This window comes from Capsicum annuum, chromosome 10 (genome assembly GCF_002878395.1).
Source record: "Capsicum annuum cultivar UCD-10X-F1 chromosome 10, UCD10Xv1.1, whole genome shotgun sequence".
NCBI classification, from domain to species: Eukaryota; Viridiplantae; Streptophyta; class Magnoliopsida; order Solanales; family Solanaceae; genus Capsicum; species Capsicum annuum.
The window spans coordinates 185,323,306-185,347,357 of record NC_061120.1 but is presented as its reverse complement, the minus strand read 5'-3'; positions in this window follow the sequence as shown (position 1 = coordinate 185,347,357).

The window sequence follows — 24,052 nt, the reverse complement described above, 5'->3', positions numbered from 1 at the left end:
CAACATCAATACTCTTTAATAAAATCATGCATGTAATAAGTAATGACCCACATGGCTTAAATAAGTATAAAATGTGAAGCTCATAAATTATGTAAAATGGATCATTTAACACAATCTCGTGAGTCATTATACTTTCATCATTGAAATTTGTACTCTTCTCTTATTCTCATTACTCAAGGCTAAAGGAAACTTTAAGAAATACTTTCAACTCATGCATATGTCTCATGGAGAGTAAATCTTTTTCAATGCTCAAGAACTCAACTCTTTTGAACTCAAATACTTGGAATTCAAAATCATATAACTTTGGAACATACTTGAAGGCATTTCATTCATGTTAGAAAAATATCTCATTACAAGCTTTAGGGGAAAATACTCATATCAAGGGAAATTATTTTAGTTTTAAAGAAAAATATCTTATCTCAAATCTTTGGTTTTAAGGGGAAATATTCTATCTCAATGGAAAATACTTTAGTTTAGGGAGTTTCTATTAACCGACATAAACCATGCGAGCTACATGGAGTCCAATGTTTTGTCCTCCTAAGGAAGAGACCTCACGTTGGGGAGAGGCGCATACTATTGCCAGGGAGTATAACCTAGGTCCAGTGATCTCTAAATAAACATGGACTCGGGCCCAATATCAACTCATCCTTAGGACCAATGATAATCATAAACTCGACCTCAGGCCCAACCTACAGTGGCATGTAGTTTTGGGGTAAGAAACCATAGTAACTTACCCGCTCGGTGCTAAATACTACTCCCTTTATTTTATCTCCCTCATCTCATGAAAATCCACTTTAGAATAATCTCATGGTTCAATAAGAACCTAATAATCAAATTTGTAATCTCATGTAGTAGAGTGGATTTCAAAACTCAATGACCATTAGGTCAAAACATTTCACAACAATCTCTGAATACTCAAATCATGGGTGCTTATAGCATAAGAGTTCATAAAATTGCAAATCTCAAGTAGGGATCAATAACCCATAATTCATTCTCAAGTTAAAACTCATCAAATGCATAATAGATAGCATATAGATTCATAACTCATGTAGAAATCTGGAAATTTCAGCAATTTGTCTCAAAATCTCAACATACTCATGTACTTTAATATCTCAAACATTTCAACTATTAACTTCTCAAGGATTAAAATCATGGGGTATAGACCCAGCTTCAATTTCTCAAGAAAATATGTGAAAATCATTCCATTAGACCCTCAATTCATGGGAAACATTAAAATATTACAATCAATAATAATGGGTGAAAACCCCTAATTCAAATTCATGTAAAATCTCATAGATTGTAGAAAATCATAGTTTAAATAAGACTTTGGGCACAAGGATGAAAGGATTACCCTTGTTCAAAACCCCACATACCCTTATGAAATTGGATGGATGAGCTTGCTCTAAACTCTTCTTCTTACTTTGGAGAGAGATTTCTTGCAACCTTTGAGCTTGGGAAACTCAAATCTTAACTCAATTTGTAGAATCCATGGTGACTTCTTGGATTTCTTGGAGAAGGGTTTTAGATTTTCTCTTGAGGGAGAAACTTTAGTCTTTGGATGTTTTGGGAGATAATGAGGCTATCAAGTTCATTTGGAATATATCTGAGGGTTAAAAAGGAAAAGAACAAAAAGCCCCTTTTAAAAAGGACTTAAAAATACTGAACGGGGTATCCGACAGTCGGAGCGATCATCTGTCGCAAGTCCTACGGTCCGTCGGGTCGTCCGTCGCACAATGACCAGAAAAGGGACATACTGCCTCGATGCGACGGTTGGATTGACGGTCCATTACAGGTCCGACGGTCCGTTGGATCATCCGTCGCTTGATAGCCAAGATAAGACCACACTACCTCAGTGGCGATGGTCTCAGTGACGGTCCGTGGCAACCTTGACAGTCCATCATCCTGGCCATCGCACTTGGGCCAAGAAAGGGAGTTTCTTCCTTGGTTGCAACAGTCCGAATGACGGTCTATCACAGACTCGATGGTTTGTCGGATCATCCATTGTACCTGGGTGGTTTCGATAACTCTCAGTAAAACGGCCATAACTTCTCACCCCGATGCCAGATTTGGATAAAATTGGTGTCGTTGGAAAGCTAATTCAATTATCTACATGAAAAAAGTCAAACTTAAGAAAATTCTGTATGTTTTAAATACCAATCACTTGGGAAGTCTCTTCTCAATCTTTTAGGGTCGGAATCACGCCTCACTTGACACGCCCTAAGGTTCATTCTATAAGAGAATTTCGTGAGGTCTTACAATATCTCCCCTTGGAAATATTCGTCCTCGAATGTTGCTGGTTGGACTAGGAACACAGGAAAAATAGAGTACGCATAGCTGAATCTCTCTAAACTCTTGAATACATCAGAAATTGCAAGAACTCATGCAAGAATAGATACATAGCTGAACTTTAGATTAGAAGTGCTGAATTAAGAAAGAATAATACCTTCAAATTAATCTGAACTTGCAGAAAAGAGGTGTGGGTACTTGACTCGCATGTCTGCTTCTGCCTCCCAAGTAGCGCCCTCAACTGACTGGTTACGCCACAAAACATTAACCAAGGGAACCTATTTGTTCCTCAGTCTACGAATCTAAGAATCTAGGATATCAACGGGAATCTCATCGAATGAAAGACTGTTCTGAATATAGGCATTCTCTAAAGGATGAATAGCTGACAACTCTGTGGGCAACTCAACCTCATAGGCCACCTTACCAACACGGCTCAAGACTCTATACAAGCCAACATAACGAGGACTAAGCTTCCCCTTTTTACCAAACCTTTTTACCCCTTTCAAGGGTGAAATCTTCAAGTACACCAAATTACCCACTTCAAACTCATGATCTCTTCTTCTCATAATGGCATATTACTTTTAATGAATCTGAGCTGTATTTAACCTCTCTCTAATCAACTTAACTTTCTCTATGGCTTCAAATACTGCATCAGGCCCAATCACGGTAGCTTCACCCACTTCAAACCAATCTATGGGTGATCTACATCTTCTACCATACAAGGCCTCAAACGGTGCCATACCGATATTAGCATGGTAACTATTGTTATAGGAAAACTCTATCAGTGTCAAATGCTCATCCCAACTACCTTTGAAATTAAGAGCACATGCCTTCAACATATCTTCCAAGGTCTGAATAGTCCTCTTAGCCTGATCATCTGTCTGCGGATGAAAAGCAAAACTTAAAAGGACTTGGGTACCAAAACCCTGCTGGAACGCCCTCCAAAATTGAGCAATAAATTGAGTGCCCCTATTCGAAATAATGGACGAGGGAACTCCATGCAGCCTGACTAACTCTCGAATATACAATCTAGCATAATCCTCAGCTGAATAAGATGTATGCACGGGAAAGAAATCTGCAGACTTAGTCAGCCTGTCTACAATAACCCAAATAGAATCATGATGATGACACGAAAGAGGCAACCCGGTTACGAAGTCCATATTTACCGCCTCCTACTTCCAAGTGGGTATACCAAACTCTTGCATCACACCACTAGGTCTTTGGTGCTCTACCTTAACCTTTTGGCACATTGCACACTTTGCTACGAATTTGGCTATATCCTTCTTCATACCATTCCACCAATAGATTTCCCTCAAGTCACGGTACATCTTGGTAGTGGTGGGATGAATAGAATAACGCGCGGCATACACTTCAGCCATAATCCTCTACCTCAGATCATCAACACACGGAACACAGAATCTACCTTACAATCTCAACACACCATCTCCCTCTTGGGAGAAAACCTCTACCTTTTGGTCCTTAACTACCTCCTTCAGTCTGACCAAACTAGGATCTCTATCTTGCTTCTCCTTTACTTATAAAACTAAAGAGGATTCGGAACTACTTTGCACCAAATTACTTCCCTCAGTTAAATCAAGCAACCTAACACCCAATCTAGCCAAACTAATGTATATCATAAGCTAAATCTTTCTTACCTTCCTCTATATGGGCAATACTACCCATAGACAATCTGCTAAGGGTATCCGCTACTATGTTAGCCTTGCCCGGATAATACAACACACTTATATCATAGTCTTTTAACAACTCCAACCACATCCTCTACCTAAGATTCAACTCCCTCTACGTAAACACATACTGCAAGAACTTATGATCAGTAAACACATCAACATGAACACCATAAAGATAGTGTCTCCATATTTTCAAAGCAAATACCACAGCAGCTAACTCAAGATCAAGGGTTGGGTAATTCTTCCTCATGCGGATTTAACTATCTAGATGCGTTGGCTACAACCTTACCTTTTTGCATCAACACACAACCCAAACCAATTCTAGAGAAATTACAATACACCACAAAACTATCTATACCATCAGGCAAAGTCAACACAGGGACTGAAGTAAGTCAAGTCTTCAACTCCTGAAAACTCTTCTCACAAAAATCTGACCCCTAGAACTTGACTTTATTTTGGGTCAATCGGGTCATGGGAGACGCAATAGAAGAGAAATCCTCAATAAAACAGCGGTAGTAGCCAACTTGACCCAAGAAACTCCTAATGTCATATGGGGAGATAGGTCTAGGCTAATTTTTCACAGCTTCTATCTTTTGGGGATCAACTCTAATACCTCCGGCTGAAATGATATGACCCAGAAAGGCTACAAACCTTAGCCAAAATTCACATTTACTGAATTTGGTAAACAATAGTGATCTCTGAGGGTTTGTAAGACAATTCTAAGATTATTCGCACGATCATTCTTATTATGAGAGTACACAAGGATATCCTCTATGAAATAATGACAAACATATCGAGAATGAAGCCAATCCATACCCAGAATAAGGTCAAAATCCACCATGAATAACTCTATCAAATTAGCAAGTATGACTCTACAAAGAATACTAATAGGATAATCTCTATACACTTGTTTAGAAATAACTGACGCCCCTACGGGGGTGGAGACTAGGAAATGATCAAAAATCTTTTCAGGATTTATTTTGAAATTTACGGTTACAAGTAGGATCACATAAGAGAGAGTTCACCCGAGGTCCAACAACATATAGACATCAAAGCCAAAGACACGGAGCATACCAGTAATAATATCGGGAAGGTATCCTGCTCCTAATGGGATGGTAAGGCATAGAATCTGTTCTATAACTGGATGCCAGCAGTGCTGGATAAAGCACCCTGAGTAGGGGCGGGATAGGGTACAGGAACTGGTGCACTAGTAGCCTATGCCTAATGTCGGGCATCTCTGTTCCCTCATCTAGTATGAGGAAAATCTCTAAGTCATTATGGCCTTGCTTGCCACAACCTAAATAGCCCATCAAATATACAAAACACTCACTGGGATGATCCCTACCATACTTAGCATAAGGAGGATAACGGGACCTGTTACCAACACTGTTTTGTGACCTAGACATAAGGGACCTACCCCCTTGCTCCTTCCTGCTTCTAGGTGTAGGAGCACTAGCTGATGAAAGCGTTGGCATAGATGGATGCCTCTAAAATTGAGGGAGGTTCCCTCTATAGAACCTAGGCTGGCTAAACTCATGCTGCTCAGATCTAGCCCTCTTGTTACCCCTCACTCAATCTCTCTCCCTAACCTTATCCTCCTCTATCTGTTGGGCATGCATTATCAACCTAGCCAGATCCATATCCCTATACAGTATCGTAGTCTTACACTCTTTCAGCACTAAACTAGAAACACCTATCACAAATTTTCTCATACTAGCTCGGGTGTCAAAAATCAAATCAGGAGCATACTTGGCCAACTGGTTGAACTTCAAGCAGTACTCCTTAATAGTCATGGATCCCTGCCTCAAGTTCATAAACTTCTAAATTTGTTTTCCTCATCTCAAGCAGAAAGAACTTGCCCAAGAATGCATCTTGGAATACCTACCAAGTCATAGGAGCAGCATTCTCACCTCTACCCTTCCTTCATGATACAACCTATTGATAAGCTATGTCCTTCAACCTGTAAGACACCAATGCAACACTTTCTTCCTCAGAAACATGCATCACCTGTATAATCTTTCTCACCTCCTCAAGGAATAACTGTAGGTCCTCGTCTGCCTTAGACCTATAAAACTCTGGCGGATTCATCCGCATGAAATCATGGATTCTAGATGAGGCTACATCACCTCCCTACTTATTAGCAACTGTAGCCTAGTTATTGGCCAGAACATTCACGGTGACTGCTTTGGCTAATGCCTGAAAGGCCACCAGAAACTCGGCATGAGACACAGTCTCATTCAAAGGATCAATAGATGAGGGTTCCTCATCATTATTTTTGAAGACATTCACTATTCAGAGAGGTATTTTCTAAAATAGAATATCACAAATGATTAGATGAGAGGGAAAATTGTAGACACGATAGAATCTGAAAGAAGAAATAATTTGTAACACCCCGACATCTTCTTAGCTAAGTTTCAACCATGGAAAATCTAAGAATTATCTTATAGAATGATCTAAATTATTTTTCATTTAGAATTTCCTAGATTTCAACCTTTGATTATGTAAATGACTGAATTAGCTTTCCAACGATATAAGATTCATCCAAAATGGACCCTTGGTGAAAACGTTATGAATAATTTAAGGCTCCAGTCATAAACATCATCATTTTAGGGTCTAGCACATCGCGGAAAGAGTCAAATTGACAATCGTCAAATTCTAGTGGTCACTATAAGTTCTTAGTCATGTCCTTCGGGTTGAATAACGCCCCTGCAGCCTTTATGGATCTTATAAATAGGGTGTTCCATTAATTTCTAGATTTGTTCATCATAGTGTTCATTGATGATATTTTGATCTATTCCAAAAGAGAGGAAGACCATGACGATCGCCTTTGAATTATCCTTCAGACCCTTAAGGATCATCAGTTATATTCTAAGTTCTCTAAATGTGAATTCTGGCTGAATGTTATTCCCTTCTTGGGGCATATTATATCTAGTTATGGGATTACAATGGATTCCCAAAATATTGAGACAGTGAGAAAATGGCCCAAACCCACAACTTCAACCAATATTCAGAGCTTCTTGGGTTTGACGGGTTATACAGAAGGTTCATAGAGAGTTTTTCTTCCATAGCTGCTCCGCTCACTAAATTAACTCAGAAAAAGGTGAAGTTTGTGTGGTTTGACTTATGTGAAAATAGTTTTGAGAAATTGAAAGACAAGCTGACTACTACTCCTGTTTTGACTCTTCCCAAGGGTGTAGATAGTTTTGTGGTATACTGTGATACGTCCCGTGTGGGACTTGGTTATGTATTGATGCAACATGGTATGGTAGTAGCTTATGCATCTAGGTAGTTAAAGGTGCATAAGCAAAATTACCCCACTCATGACTTAGAGTTAGCAGCCATGGTATTTGCATTTAGGATCTGGAGGCATTATCTCTATGGAGTGCATGTTGATATTTATACTAACCACAAAAGTTTCCAGTATATTTTCTCACAGAAAGAATTGAACCTCAGGCAAAGGCATTGGATGGAGCTTTTGAAAGACTATGATATAAGCCTGCATTACCATTTGGGCAAGGCAAATGTTGTAGCCGACGCTCTTAGCAGGTTGTCTATAGGCATCTTTTCTCATGTTGAAGAGGGGAAGAGAGAGATGGTGAAGGATATTTACTGCCTTGCAAATTTAGAAGTGCGACTCATAGATTCTAAAGATGAAGGGGTGATTGTTCATGAGATAGGTAAGTCATCATTTTGTGCTGAAGTTAAAGAGAATCAGATTAAAGATCCCATCTTGATGCAAATCAAGAAAGATATGGGTCAACAAAAGGTAATGTCATTTGAAATTGGTGGTGATGGTATTCTGAGATATCAGGGTAGGTTGTGCATCCTGAATGTTGATGGACTGTGGGAAAGAATCCTTGATGAAGCACAAACTTTGAGGTATGTTGTTCACCCGAGCTCTACTAAGATGTACCATAATCTAAAAACTTTGTATTGGTGGAATAACATGAAACGTGATGTAGATGATTTTGTTTCCAAGTGTTTAAACTATCAACAAGTGAAGGTAGAACATTTGAGGCCAGGAGGTACTTCCCTAGAGATAGCTCTACCTTTATGGAAGTGGAAGATAATAAATATGGACTTCATTATAGGACTTTCGAAGTCCCGAAACCAGTATGATTCTATATGGGTAATTGTAGATAGGTTGACCAAGTCAGTGTAATTTTTGCCTATCAGGACTAACTATTCAGGAGAGGATTATACTAAGCTGTTCATCGCAGAAATAGTTCATTTACATGGGGCACCTGTGTCCGTTATATCTGACTGAGGTACGCAATTTTTGTCACGACCTGGCCCAAGGCCCTGGCCGTGACGGGCATCCTGAACTAGACAGCCCCGAGATACCCCTACCACTCCCCAACCCACTAGTGATATTATCTGCTCTGGGCCCAGGCCTGCACAGCTTTAAAACACATCACTAGGGAGTAAGGCTTTCTCACTTATATACCCAGCATCTCTCATGTGTTTTGCTGATGTGGGACTCCTTCCTAAGTTGGGGTTTTACAGTTTTCTTCTCAGTTTTAGAGATCTTTTCAGAGAGGTTTAGGTACCCAAGTGAACCTAAGTACTGCTTTTCACCACCAAATGGATGGGTAAGCAGAACGCACCATCCAGACCCTTGAGGATATGTTTAGGGCTTGTGTGATTGATTTTCTTGCCATTGATAGAGTTCGCGTATAATAATAGTTTCCATTCCAATATTAAGATGAAGCCATTTGAGGCATTGTATGGGAGAAGATGTAGGTCACCAATAGGGTGGTATGAAGTAGGTGAGATGCAGATGTTTGGGCTGAATCTTGTTTATCAGGCAATGGAAGATGTGAAGCTTATTAGAGAATGACTTAAGATAGCTCAGAGTCATCAAAAATCCTATGTCGATGCTGGGAGGAGAGAGTTGGAGTTTGAGGGCAGAGATTGGGTATTTTTGAAGGTTTCTCCTAAGGTAAATTAAGTCCTCGTTATATAGGACCATATCAGATTTTGAGGAGAATAGGTGGTGTTGCATATGAGTTAGAATTGCCTGGTAGTTTGGGTTCTGTCCATTTGGTATTTACATATCCATGTTGAAGAAGTGCATTGGAGACCATTCTTTGGTGTTGCCTGTAGAAGAGATCAAGGTGACAGCCTTTCTATCTTATGAAGAGGAACCTATTGTAATCCTAGATCATCAGGTCCAGAAGTTGAGAAGTAAAGAAATAGTTTCAATTAGGGTGTTATGGAGAAATCAGAAGGTTGAGGAAGCCACTTGGGAATCAGAAGACGACATAAGAACAAGACACCCACACCTTTTTGACCCAGTAGATGGCGGAGTTTAAGGTACAACCCTTACCTAAATCTTTCTATGCTTTAGTATTCTTAGAATCATGCTTTTCTGTGTTCCGCATCATTATTCAAGGATGAATGATCCCAAGAAGGGGTATTATAACACCCCGACGTCTTCTTAGCTAAGTTCCATTTATGGAAAGTCTAAGCATTATCTTCTATAATGATCTAAATTATTTTTCATGTGTAATTTCCTAGATTTAAACCTTTCATTACGTAAATGACTGAATTATCTTTCCAACGATATAAGATTTATCCAAAACGAACCCTGGGTGAAGAAGTTATGAATAATTTAAGGTTTCAGTCATAAACATCGTCATTTAGGGGTCTAGCACATCGCGGAGAGGGTCAAATTGACAATCGTCAAATTCCAGTGGGACTCACCGATGGTGGCACATCGTGGAGGCACCCAATTTCCCAATCGTTAAATTCCAGTGGACCACCGCGATTGTGCACATCGCGGTGGTACCCAAAATCGGGTTTTTAAGTTCACATTTTCAGTTCTATTTAGGAGTCATTAAGGGTAAATTTGACTTTTTCCTAGCCTTTAAAACCGTCCGAACAAAGGATTTAGGGTATGTTTGAGCAACTTAACCCTATTTTCATTAAAATCATCAAGAATCCTCTCTAGGGTTTCAAACAAGAGCTTCAAGAAACCCAAGATTCAACCGTGGGTTTTCAAAATCGATTGAAAATTTGAAATCCCCAGATCATAGGCTTTAAGAAGCACCCGCTAGTTTCGTAAATAGAGGTACGTGGGGTTGTCCTAGATTTCATGGGCATGTTTTCAGAAAGAAATTTACGCAAGACTTTAAATTTATACAAGTATATATATGTTCTTACAAATGGGGGTTTTTAATTGATACAAATAATATGTTTTGATATATGATTTTGAAAGAATTATTGAGATATCATGGGGCTGTTTGTTTAAATGTATTTAAATGGTTGAATTGTGAACATGTGACCTGAAATTTCAAAAGGGTGCGATGTACATAAGTTATGAATTTTCTAAATTCCCCATGATAATGTTTATACCCCATATTATACTAGTGTTAAACCATTGAGAGCATGAGTTTTGCAATTGATATGACATTACTCATAAATGATTAAAATTCTTGAATAATTGCATGTTGAGAACCATAGTGTATGTGTTTTAATGGTGTGAAAGTCATACATATGTGCATGTGGTAAATGGTATGAGAAGTTGGAAAGTTGATGTGATATTGATGACTTGCAAGTTGGGTATGACGATACCCTGCAGAGTATGACATATGATTGATTAAAATGAGTTTAATGCATTGAATTTGTGAGATAGGTGGTTACCCGAAGAAAGCACGACTCAAACGCTGGAAACCGTGTTTCCCGACTCGGGAACTTGGTACCCTATTGTGTGATTTGTGTACCTGATGTTATGTCATCCAAAATTGGGACTATGGTTAGGAGCCCTGCTTTGTGATCTTGTACACTACCATACTTGATTGGGTCGAGATACCCTGTTGTATGATCTTGTGTTTCTTTCCCTCACTTATACTCTAATCTCAGTGGCAACCGAGATTTGACACCGAGATTTGACAGTTGGTGAAAATGTGAAATTGTAGGGTGTACCACCTAGCTCAAATGTGTTGCATTTTTGTTGAAAAATCATTATACTATGCTCATTTATTTTCGAAATCATTTTGCAATAATGTGCTTTATATCAGCTCTCATTTATTTTATATAAAATTCTCTACTTTGATTTGGATTATTCTGCGTACCAGTACTTTGTATTGACCCCCTTTCCTCCCAGGTTCGGATGCACAGTCTAGGGGTCCAGAAAATTAGTAGATTCTTTAAATAGTTTTGTAGAGACAAGTGGTGAGCCTTCTATATTCTAGAAGGCCTGATCTCTGGCAATTTATTTATCATTTAATAGTTTTGGGTCTACTGGGCGCCTTGTCCCAGTTTTCAGACAGTTGATTATTTTAGTCATGTAGTAGAGATTTCACAGACGGTTTTCAGATGTTGATAGATGTTGTGGGACATTATTTCCCATTATTGATTTCATGGGACTCATGACCATGTTTCCTTAGTATTGTGAATCTTCCACATTTCTTTTATCATATGAATTATGTGCATAATTACCAGATAGATAGGGGTGTTTCGGGCCTTCATGGTTCGGAATGCTCGTCACGGCCAGGGCCTCGGTTTGGTTAGTGACATAATTTTTTCTAAAATGTTTTGTAGCCTCTTGCTCATAGATGTGGAGCGCTACATACCTATGATCAAGACTCTACTCAACGCGGCTTGTCAGACTCCCTAGGACTCCTTAAAATCCTTAGGCTCGATACCAAATTTGTAACGACCCGAAATCACCTCCCGAGATGTCACGCGCTGCTTAAGGCTTCAAGCATCCCCAAGCTAACCCTTTGAGCCTATTTTTACTAATAACACTCATTTAAAGATGAAATAATTCAAACACTAGCATAGTCATATCATAAGGAAATATAGAGAAAATGCTCGGTTCAAACAACTAAGCAATACCGGAAAACCTCAGCACAACCACAATCTGATAACTAGTCTGACAAAGCCTCTACTAATCCATGAACTAGAGAGCCATTAGGACAGGTTCCCAGCTGACTCAAAATGAACTGAAAGCAATAACATAGTCTCTCAAAATGCTGAAATGTCTGATGATAGGTCCTTGAACCATGAGGACTCATCACTGTAAGGATGTAGACAGGGGTACTCAGAAGTCACTGACGAAGCTAGGACTGAGCACCTGAACCTACATTATAAGATGATGTAGCACATAGACGTATATATGGATCAGCACTTGAGAATGCACTGAGTAAGTGGGGGTGCATGCATTTATATAAAAGAACATCAAGACTCTTTAATCAAATCATGCATGTAATAAGTAATGACCCACATTGCTTGAAAAAGTATAAATTATGAAGCTCATGAATCATGTAAAATGGAAAATGCAACACAATCTCGTCAGTCATTATACTTTCAGCTTTGAAATTTGTACTCTTCTCTTATTCTCATTACTCGAGGCTAAAGGAAACTTTAAGAAATACTTTCAACTCATGCATATGTCTCATGGAGAGTAATACTTCTTCAATGCTCAAAAACTCATAACTCTTTTGAACTCAAATACTTGGAATTCAAAATCATATAACTTTGGAACATACTTGAAGGCATTTTATTCACGTTAGGAAAATGTCTTATTTCAAGTTTTAGGGAAAAATACTCATATCAAGGGAAAGTATTTTAGTTTTAAAGGAAAATATCTTATCTCAAAGCTTTAGTTTTAAGGAAAAATACTCTATCTCAATGGAAAATACTTTAGTTTATTCTCTTAACCGACATAAACCATGCGAGCTACATGGAGTCTAATGTTTTGTCCTCCTAAGGAAAAGACCGCACATTGGGGAGAGGCGTCATACTCTTTCCAGGGAGTATAACCTAGGTCCAGTATCACTAAACAAACTCGGTCTTGGGCCCAATATCAACTCGGTCTTAGGCCCAATGATAATCATAAACTCGGCCTCAGGCCTAACCTACGATGGCACATAGTTTTGGGGTAAGAACCGTAGTAACTTACCCGCTCAGTGCTAAATACTACTCCCTTTAGTTTATCTTGCTCATCTCATTAAAATCCACTTTAAAATAATCTCATGGTTCAATAAGAACCCAATAATCAAATTTGTAATCTCATGTAGTAGAGTGGATTTCAAATCTCAATGACCATTAGGTCAAAATATTTCTCACAATCTCTGAATATTCAAATAATGGGTGCTTATAGAATAAGAGTTAATAAAATTGTAAATTTAAAGTAGGGCTCAATAACCCATAATTTATTCTCAAGTTAAAACTCATCAAAAGCATAATAGATAACATATAGATTCATAACTCATGTAGAAATCCAGAAATTTCAGCAATTTGTCTCAAAATCTCAAAATAATCATATACTTTAATATCTCAAACATTTCAACTATTAACTTCTCAAGAATTAAAATCATGGGGTATAGACCCAGCTGCAATTTCTCAAGAAAACATGTAAAAATCATGTCATTAGACCCTCAATTCATAGGAAACATCAAATATTGCAATCAATAATAATGGGTGAAAAACTCTAATTCAAATTCATGTAAAATCTCATAGATTGCATGAAATCATAGTTTAAATAAGCCTTTGGGCACAAGGATGAAAGGATTACCCTTGTTCAAAAAGTCATTTACCTTAGATTATGAAATTGGATGGATGAGCTTTCTCTAAACTCTTCTTCTTACTCTTGAGAGAGACTTCTTGCAACCTTTGAACTTGGAAAACTCAAATCTCAACTTAATTTATAGAATCCATGGTGAGTTCTTAGATTTCTTGGAGAAGGGTTTTAGATTTGCTCTTAAGGAAGAAACCCTAGCCTTTAGATGTTTTGGGAGATAATAAGGCTATCAAGTTTTTTTGGAATATATCCGAGGTTTATAAGGGAAAGGACTTAAAAATACTGAACGGGGTCTATGACGATTGGAGCGACGGTCCGTTACAAGTCCAACAGTCTGTCGGATAGTCCGTCGCACGATGATAAGAAAAGGGACATACTGCCTCAATGTGACAGTTGGATCGATGGTCCGTCGCAGGTCCGACGATCTATCGGATCGTCCGTCACTCGATAGCCAAGATGAGACCACACTGCCCTAGTAGCGACGGTCCGTCGCAGCCCTGATGGTCTATTATCCTGACCATCGCACTTAGGCTAGGAAAGGGAGTTTCTTTCTTGGTCGCGACGGTCCATCGGATCGTCCTTCGCACCTGGGCAGTTCCGATAACTCTCAATAAAATGACCCTAACTTCTCACCTCGATACCGAATTTGGACTAAATTGGTGTCGTTAGAAAGCTAATTCAATTCTCTACATGACATAAATTCAAATTTAAGAAAATTCTATATGGTCTAAATACCAATAGCTTAGGAAGTCTCTTCTCAATCTTTTAAGGCCGAAATCACGCCTCACTTGACATGCCCTAAGGTTTATTCTACGATAGAATTTTGTGGGATCTTGCAATCCATTAAGGGTATTGTTGTTATTTTTATTTTGTCTTGTAATAATATCAATAGAACATTTTAGGTCTTTTCTCATTAGTTTATGAATGATGAAATATTGAAACACTGAAATTCCTCTCTTTGAGAGTAAAACACCTTAGTTTAGTCTTAGTTAGGGCTTGGAATAGCCATTGTAGTTTAGATCTTGGAAAAGCTAGTATTGACCTTTGCTTGGAAACAATGGATCTTGAGGTGCATTGGTTCCCTTGGCGGTCACTGTAAGAGTGTGGTGTTGATTATTATATTCATTAGGGGTTAGTGTTGAAATACACTTAGTTCTTAATCTTGTAATAATCCTTATTTTACTATTTATCCTTTTCATTCTTGTAAACTTGTTGTGTTGTTCTTGTTCTCTACTCTCAGTTTGTGTTTGTTCTTATTGGCCAAATTATTGCCTTCTTATTCTTCATTTTGAGTGTTGTTAAGCTAGTTTGGGTTGGCTGTAATCGATGTCAAGCACCTTGTTATCTTCTCATTCTAGTGTTGTGTTGTGAATCCGAGAGAGGTCTCCAATCGGTCCAAGGATCTTAGTGATTTGTGGACTGTTTTGGGGTGTGTTTTGTGTCTTCCATTGTTTTCTTGTATCATTTGGTATCACCTATAGATGAGTCTACTTGAGAGGTCGAGTTTAATATGTGTGGTACTTATCCCCAACTTTTTTCTAATTTATGTTTTTCCCTTGCCTTTAGATATGGATGAACTAGATTTTAAGTGGTGGATGATGTAACGAGTTGATTTTTTAGGGATTTTTGTGAAATATTCATTTTTATGTTATTTGACCAATTTACCCCTCCCCTCCCACCTTATTTTTTTAGGATATTTCTTGGGTGTGGGGATGATTGACACGATTTCTAATGTATTTCAGTTTGATTTATGTGAAAATATGTTTTTTGGTGGTTACAAAGGTTGTATAGTTGACTTTTGTCGATATTTAGAGATCTATGCATCGGATAGAGAAGGGACTATGCCAGCAAATCTGAAACATCAATTTTAGGTTGGTAACATTATTGGTATAGTTTTTGGCTTTTATATTGTATTTCGACCCTCAGTTCAAAAATTTGTAAAATTGGATTTCGGGGGTCAACTTGTGAAAATGATGTTTTTTCAAAAACTCGATACCTCCATTGAGTTAGAAATGTCGAATTTGGGTTAGTAGTAGGGTTGGTTCAATTTTGTGGCTTTTAGATCCCATTCGACCTTTGGTTCAGAAATAGTGAAATTAAGGTTTTGGGGGGGTTAATTTTGTAATAAAGACCTTTTTCATAAATTTATTGATTCCATTGGTTCAAGAACGTGTTCTCTAATCAATTTTCACTATTGGATCATATTCATAGGGTTCCGAATGAGTTTCGGAGGTAAAAATTAAGCTTTATAAATTGTTGGTGTTGGTGTGGTCGTGTACGTGAACTTTTGGTCACATAAGCAATATTTTGACCCTTTGATTAGGTTGCTTAAGCGATCAAAGTATCTCTTAAGTGGCCTTCGCTGAGTATAAAAGTCAAATTCATATTATTGATATTTTAGGAGCTAGGAAGCACCGATTTTAATAATTTTTGATGCATTTTTTCTCATAGAATCATTTTCTATCAACTTAGAAGTCTATTTTATCCATTTTTCAAGAACTTCTATTTTACTTTTTGAGATTTCCACCCAAGTTGAGAGTTGGAACCTAATTTTCACCATTTTTGGGGCTTGGAAGCTCAAATTTGGGTGATTCCAGAGTTTTCAAGATTTCTTTCATGGGTAAGTTTCTAATCTTATAATTATCATTTTTCTCTCAATTTTATCTTCAAAACAACTTCAAATTCTTGATTTTTAAAATGGGTTTGGAGGGGAGAGTAGAGTTTAAAAATTGTTTTCCTTAATTTGATCCTCGTTTTTAACTCATTTTCCCTTGGTTTTCAGATGTAGACTCCTATAAGTATGGGGAACATGTTTCTAAGATAAAATTATGATTTTACCCTTTTTTTTTTTGAAAACTCATTTTGGGGTTTCGTTTTGATCCCAACTCAAAATAGGCAATACGAGTATCATTGGCTTTCTTTTGATGTATAAATTCTATATTTATATGTTTTAATTGATTTCGGGTCCATTCGTGAGGGGAAATCTCTGCTTGAAGGCTTTTTGGACCAGTTTTTGACATTCAAGGTAGGTTATGGCTTAACTTTCTTAAGACTGGGTTAGGTAGTTAATAATAATGTATAAGCATACTATGAGTATGGGGTTGTATCATGAAAAATGTATTTAGGTGATTTATGTGCCTGTAGGGGGGCCTATATGGATAATATTTAGTGGTTTTGATAAATTATTTCTATGTGTGACTCTGTGGGATCTTATATGGTGTTGTTGATCTTATATTGAAATATGTATGTTTGGTTACACTCTATTTGGTGGGAAAAAGCCTAGATTTTTAGAATTATGTGGCATCAATGATGTTTTCTTGCATGTTTCACTTGATGGTTTATGGATTATATTCGATCATGGATGGTTAGTTGATTTGAGTGAAAATTTGGCTCACATAGTTGGTATATTAGTTATATATTGGATATTATCATTTTTATTGGTTGTGAGCATTACATCCCCATATCATATTTATTCATGAAATACTGGTATCACCATGAGAATACTGAAAATACTGCTATTTTTGATAGAAAATATGACATTTTTAAAAACTCTCTACCGATGTATGTGCCAGAGGGGAGTTATGGATATTAGTGTTGGATATTAGTTGTATATGGGTTGCAAAACCCCATGGGTCCTACCTCAAAAGCACAGATCGGTAGGTGTATACGGAGGTTGTGTGGCAACCTCATGCATCATATCATCATTCTCATTGCATCTTATATTGTATGTACCTGTTGCTATTGTATGTTTTGTTAATTTATGTTTTATGTCATAAATGCATGAAACATTGGTACCACCATGGGAATACTGGAGATACTATTTTTCTGACCAAAAAATGATATTTTTAAAACCCTCTACCGATGTATATGCTAGAGAGGAGTTATGGATATTGGTTGTATATGGGTTAACGAACCCCTCATGGCTCCTACCTCAGGAGCACATCTCGGTAGGTGTATGTGGCGGTTGTGCAATAACCTCTATCATCACATCATCATCATCATCATCATCTTTATTGTATTTCATATATATTGTGCTCATTTTGTGTTGTATTATCGTCTTTGATGAGATATCTCTCTATGTGTGCTTTTTTTCCATACTTGTATATGTGATATTTGTATGCCTATGCTCCTTTCTTGTATTTGGGTGTGGTATATGTGAATGTGTAGAATTGTTAGTTGAGATGGTGTGGGCTATTAGGGTCATTTTTATGTATTAACTCTAACTAAAAAGTGGCTTTTATATACATACATACATATGTATGTATATATATATTCATCATCCAATAGATCATAAATACATACATATATATACATACATACATATATATATATATGTATGTATATATGTATGTGTGTATATATGTATGTTTGTATATATATATGTATGTATGTATATATATATATATATAGGCCAAAGTCATCGATAGGCGCTCAAACTTGTTGCCAAAATTCACTTAGACACCTAAACTAAGCCTGTTCCTATTAGGCCCCTAAATCCCCCACATTTTGTTCCAATTGGGCCTTTTTTTTCCCTATTATTAAAAAGCTCAAAGTGTGTGTTGCACACACGTGATGACGTGGCAAAATGAGCTAATTGGAAGCTGACACGTGGCATTATGGGTCCAATAATTATTAAAAATTAATTATAATTTTTTAAAAAAGTATATATAAATGGCATTGAGGAAATTATTAAAAAATAATTCTAAAATTATTTAAACAAAAACAACTGATTACTTAAAAAAATTATAAATTTTTTTGAAAAATAAAATAAATTATTTTAAAAAAAATTAATGATTAAGAAAAACTATAAATTTTCTTTAAAAATGAAAATAAAAAAAGCGAGGATATAAATTATGAAAAAATAATTATAAAATTATTTGAAAAATAAAAATAAAAAACTGATCATTTAAAAAAAAAAAATTATTAAAAAATTATTTATAAAATAAAAAATTAATTATTAAAAAAAATTATAAAACATTTTAAAAAGGAAAATAAAAATTGCATTGAGGATATAAATTAAGAAAAAATAATTATAAAATTATTTGAAAATAAAAATAAAAAAATAATTATTTTAAAAAAATATATAATTTTTTAAAAAAAATGAAATAAATTATTAAAAAATTATAAAACTTTTTAAAAAATTAAAATAAAAATGGCATTGAGCATCCAAATTATTAAAAAATAATTATAAAATTATTTAAAAAATAAAAATAAAAACCTAACTATTAAAAAAGAAATTATAAAATTATTTAAAAAATAAAAAATTAATTATTAAAAAAAATTATAAATTTTTTAAAAAATAAAAATAAAACTCCCCCACCTACCCCCATCCCCCCATCCCCCAGCGTATTATTTTATTAAAAAAAAAATTGGGACCCCCTAATGCTTTTTTGCCTAATTATAAAATTATTTAAAAAATAAAAAACCAATAATTAAAAAGAAATTATAAAAAATTTTAAAAAATAAAAATAAAACTCCCCCACCTACCCCCATCCCCCAGCGTATTATTTTATTAAAAAAAATTGAGACCCTAATGCTTTTTGTTTTATTAAAAAGGGCCTCTACTGTTTAAAAAAAATTGCTATTAAAAAAATTTTGGGGCCCTCAATGTCACTTGGCATCTTTTTATTTGTAAATTAGTAAAAAAAAAATTGCTCCTCACGCGTCTCCCACGATCGGACTGCACTGCACGCGCAGTGCCACATAGGCAAAAAAAGTCCAATTAGAACAAAATGTGGGGGTTTAGGGGCCTGATAAGAACAGGTCTTAGTTTAGGTGTCTAAGTGAATTTTGGCAACAAGTTTGAGTGTCTATCGATGCTTTTGGCCTATATATATATACATACATATATATGTATATATGTATGTATGTATATATATGAGATAATACATCGAAACACCCTCAAACTTGTCGTCAAAACTTACTTTAGACCCTAAACTAATCGGGCAATTATTTACCCCCCTTAACAACTTTCAAGTGAATTAATTTCCACCTTATAATTATACTACCAGTCTCACAAGAGAGACTGCATTGCACTCGCGCCCACATCAGCGTCATATCAACGCCATATCATTGCCACATCATAATTTTTTTAAAAAAAATATTATTTAATAATTTAGTTAAAAATAAATAAATAACCCCCACCCCATGCCAGTTCACCCTCCCCACCCATAGTCCATGTTCTTCATCTTCTCCGATCACCACTACCATCAACACCGTCGCCGCCATTGACGTCGCCACTGAGGAAGATGGTCCAATCTCCATTTCACCAATTTCTTCTACCATCACCATTGTCGTCGGAGATGAGGACCACCTTCCATTTCACAAATTACTACACCACCCCCTGCATTTTCACAAATAAAAGTATATTTCTCTTTAAATTACTCTTCATATACGGAAGAGGCAGCATTTTAGTTCTACATCATCACCAAAAAAATATTTTCTCCAATGGAAATCATTATTAAGCTCTTTATCACTCTTCTTCTCCTTGCACTTCTCAACAAAGGTACTTTTGGTCCCAAATCTCCCATTCACATCATTATTTCTCCCCTTCCAACCCCACCCATGCCACGAAAATGCCTCCTCCTCCATTTTTTTTTTATTTTCTCCATTAACACCATCAAAGAATTAACAACCATAAGACATCAATTTTAGATTTCTCCTCCATTAAAATATTATTTCAACCTTCAATTCTAACTCCTTCAGTTAGAAAGTCTCGACCATAACAATGTGTTTGGGAGGGGAGAGGGGGGAGGGATTGAAGAAGATGAAGAAGTGAATGTATATGTATGTATGTGTATATATATATATATATATATATACATACATATATATGTATGATAATACACCAAAACACCCTCAAACTTGTCGTCAAAACTTACTTTTAGACCCTAAACTAATCAGGCAATTATTTACCCCCCTTAACAACTTTCAAGTGAATTAATTTTCACCCTATAATTATACTACCAGTCTCACAAGAGAGAATGCATTGCACTCGCGCCCACATCAGCGCCATATTAACGCCATGTCATCGCCACATCATAATTATTTTTAAAAAAATGTTATTTAATAATTTAGTAAAAAAAAAAAAGGAAAATAACCCCCACCCCATGCCAGTCATCTTCTTCATCTTCTCCGATCACAACTACTATCAACACCGTCGCCGCCAGTGACGCCGCCACTGAGGAAGATGGTCCAATCTCCATTTCACCAAATACTTCAACATCCCTAAATTCTCAAAACATCTCAATTCACAACACTTTCTTCTACCATCACCATTGTCGCCGGAGATGAGGACCACCTTCCATTTCACAAATTACTACACCACCCCCTGCATTTTTACATATACAAGTATATTTCTCTTTAAATTACTCTTCATATACGGAAGAGGCAACATTTTAGTTCTACATCATCACCAAAAAAATATTTTTCCCAGTGGCAATCATTATTAAGCTCTTCATCACTCTTCTTCTCCTTGCACTTCTCAACAAAGGTACTTTTGGTCCCAAATCCCCCCTTAACATCGTTATTTCTCCCCTTCCAACCCCACCCATGCCACGAAAATTCCTCCCCCTCCATTTTTTTTTTATTTTCTCCATTAACACCACCAAAGAATTAACAACCATAAAGAAATCAATTTAAGATTTTTCCTCCATTAAAATATTATTTCAACCTTCAATTCTAACTCCTTCATTTAGAAAGTCTCGACCATAACAATATGTTTGGGGGGGCGAGGGGGAAGGGGTTGAAGAAGATGAAGAAGCGAAGAAGTGTAGAAGTGAAGAAGATTAACTCCTTCAGTTAGAAATTCTCGACCATAACAATGTGTTTGGGGGGGAGGGGTTGAAGAAGATGAAGAAGTGAAGAAGACGTGTTATATATATATATATATATATATACATAAGAGAATTTGTAAAATTTAAAAGGTGGAACCTAAATTTCTTTTCACGTTTTTTAGGCCATTCACTCGCTGGTTTTTTTTTAATTTGTCATATCAGCAATTTGGGTGGAAATTAATTCACTTGAAAGTTGTTAAGGGGGGTATATAACTGCCTGATTAGTTTAAGATCTAAAGTAAGTTTTGGCGACAAGTTTGAGGGGGTTTCGATGTATTATCTCATTATATATATATATATATATATATATTGATGTGTATATATATAGATATATATATATATATGTATGTATGTATATATGTATGTGTGTGTGTGTGTGTATATATATATATACGGAATACATATACATGCCTCTGAAAGATTTCACTTTTCCCTTATAGGCACATTAATTAAGCCAGGTATCTATTGAACCATTTACTCCTTCACAAATGATTTCAATTGAGCCCAATTTGCTGACATGGCAAAAAATGTAAAATGCGTGTAATACACACGCTGGGAAAAGTAACGAATTAAATAACGACACATGGCATTTTAATTTAAAATAATTATAAAAAAAATTAATATAATTAAATATTATTTTTAAAATATATATATATATTCCCCCCAGCTCCCTACCTGATCTTCCTCCCCTTCCCCCCACCCACCTTTCTTCCCTTCCAAACAATGTTTTCTCCATTATTGAACACACAAAAGCAAAAAAAAAAAAATCTTTTTTTTCTTCTTCACTTATCTCCTAAAAAAAATTTTTTTCCTTCCACCATTGAAACACCTACCTAAAGCTGCCTACCCGATCTTTTCCCTCCCCCTCCCCCTCTTCTCTTCCTTTCCAAACACTCCTTTCTCCATTGTTGAGTACACAAAAATTTAAAAAAAAAATTGAATCTTCTTCTTCTTCACTTATCTCCTAAAAAATAAAAAAAAATTCCACCATCGAAGCACCCCCTGCATCTGCCATATATACACATATATATACATACACCTAATTTAAAAATTAATTTATTATTCTCAAACACTAATCAATTTAGTCCAGCAGTTCAATGTTCAGCATTAGACATTAGAAAAGAGAATTAAGATTCTCAATTTGTTTATCTTGGATGGTAGAATGGATCTTTCTATGCATTTTCCTCTGAACTTTAGATACGTTTTTTTCTTCAATTTCATTTTTCTTGTCTCTTCCTCTCATCATTAGTACATTACTGCAAAATGATTTTTTTGATTGGAGATTCTACTTAAGGCATAAAAAAAGAAGATTAACCAAATTAAAAAAAATAAAACGAAAAGGCCACTAAGATCTTCCATTGCTTTATCCTCCGGCCATATTTTCGTTTGTGAAGGAAGAAGATGATAAGTGGTGGCACGAAGAAAAAGGGAGAGAAAGATGAAAAAAGAAAATGAAGAAGAAGAACAGTGAGTTTATAAAGGAAACAAGGAGAAATTATACTCTTAAAATAAAAAATTATGAGAAAGGAGAGAATTAAGGAAAATAAAAAAGATAAAGGGATTTAAATTAAAAAAAAATAAGCTAAAATTTTATATCTCATGCTCCTAAATTGAGTGCAGTGCATGCACTATGCCACATCAACGTCATGTCAACAAATGTGCTTAATTTAAAATATTTGTGAAGAAGTAAAGGGTTCAATAGGTAGGGACCGATATGAAAAAAAATTGAATAATTGAGGGGCCTGTATAATAGAGCAGTATTAAAGTATTTTGAGGCAAATTTTGATGCGGAGCGTACTAAATAAGCCCCGGAACGTAAATGAAAGACGTAAATCCATAGAACGTAAGCCCTAGAATTTGAAACGTATGCCTCAGGCATAAAAGCGTAAGTTTAGAATGTAAAAGCGTACGCCGCACGTTGATTTTGATTTTTATTATTTTAAAAGTATTTTTACTATAAATCATATTTTTTTTTTAGAGAAAAAGACATATTTCTCCCCTGAACTTATCCGCTCAACTTACTTTAGCACTTAAACTAAACTTTCATTTATTTACCCCCCTTAACATATTTAAAGTGATTATATACACCCCTAATGCTGATATGGAATTTAAAAAATAAAAGAGAAAAAAAGGCGCATTTTTTATTTAAAAACTGGTATAGTCCCACTTTTTATTTTAATATACATTAAAAAAAAAAAAGACATCCTTCTTCAACAATCCCCCACCCCCTTCATGGCACCCCACACCCACACCCCACATTTTTTTCTTCTCCAATTGAACAACAATACCCATTTTCTTTAAACCATCAATTCCTCCATTAACAATTCCATCCATTTTCTTCAACCATTAGTTTCTCCATTAACAACCTCACCCATTTTCTTCAACCATTAATTCCCCCATTAACAACCTCACTCATTTTTTTCAATCATTAATTTCCCCATTAACAATCTCACACATATTCTCCATCAACACTTTCAATATGGTAATTAATCGGACACAAGATGTAATGATTAAAATGTAATAATTCAACATTCTTATACCTAAAAAAAAAAAGAAAAAAAATCACCCTTTAGCTAAAAGCTTTGAAAAAGATGAAGTTTTTTTTTTTGACTTCGCATTTTTCTGATTTTGGAAATCATAATTAACAAACTATGTAATTTATTTGAGATCATCATAGCGATTATATTGTTTCAAAATCAAATCTTCAGCTCTGA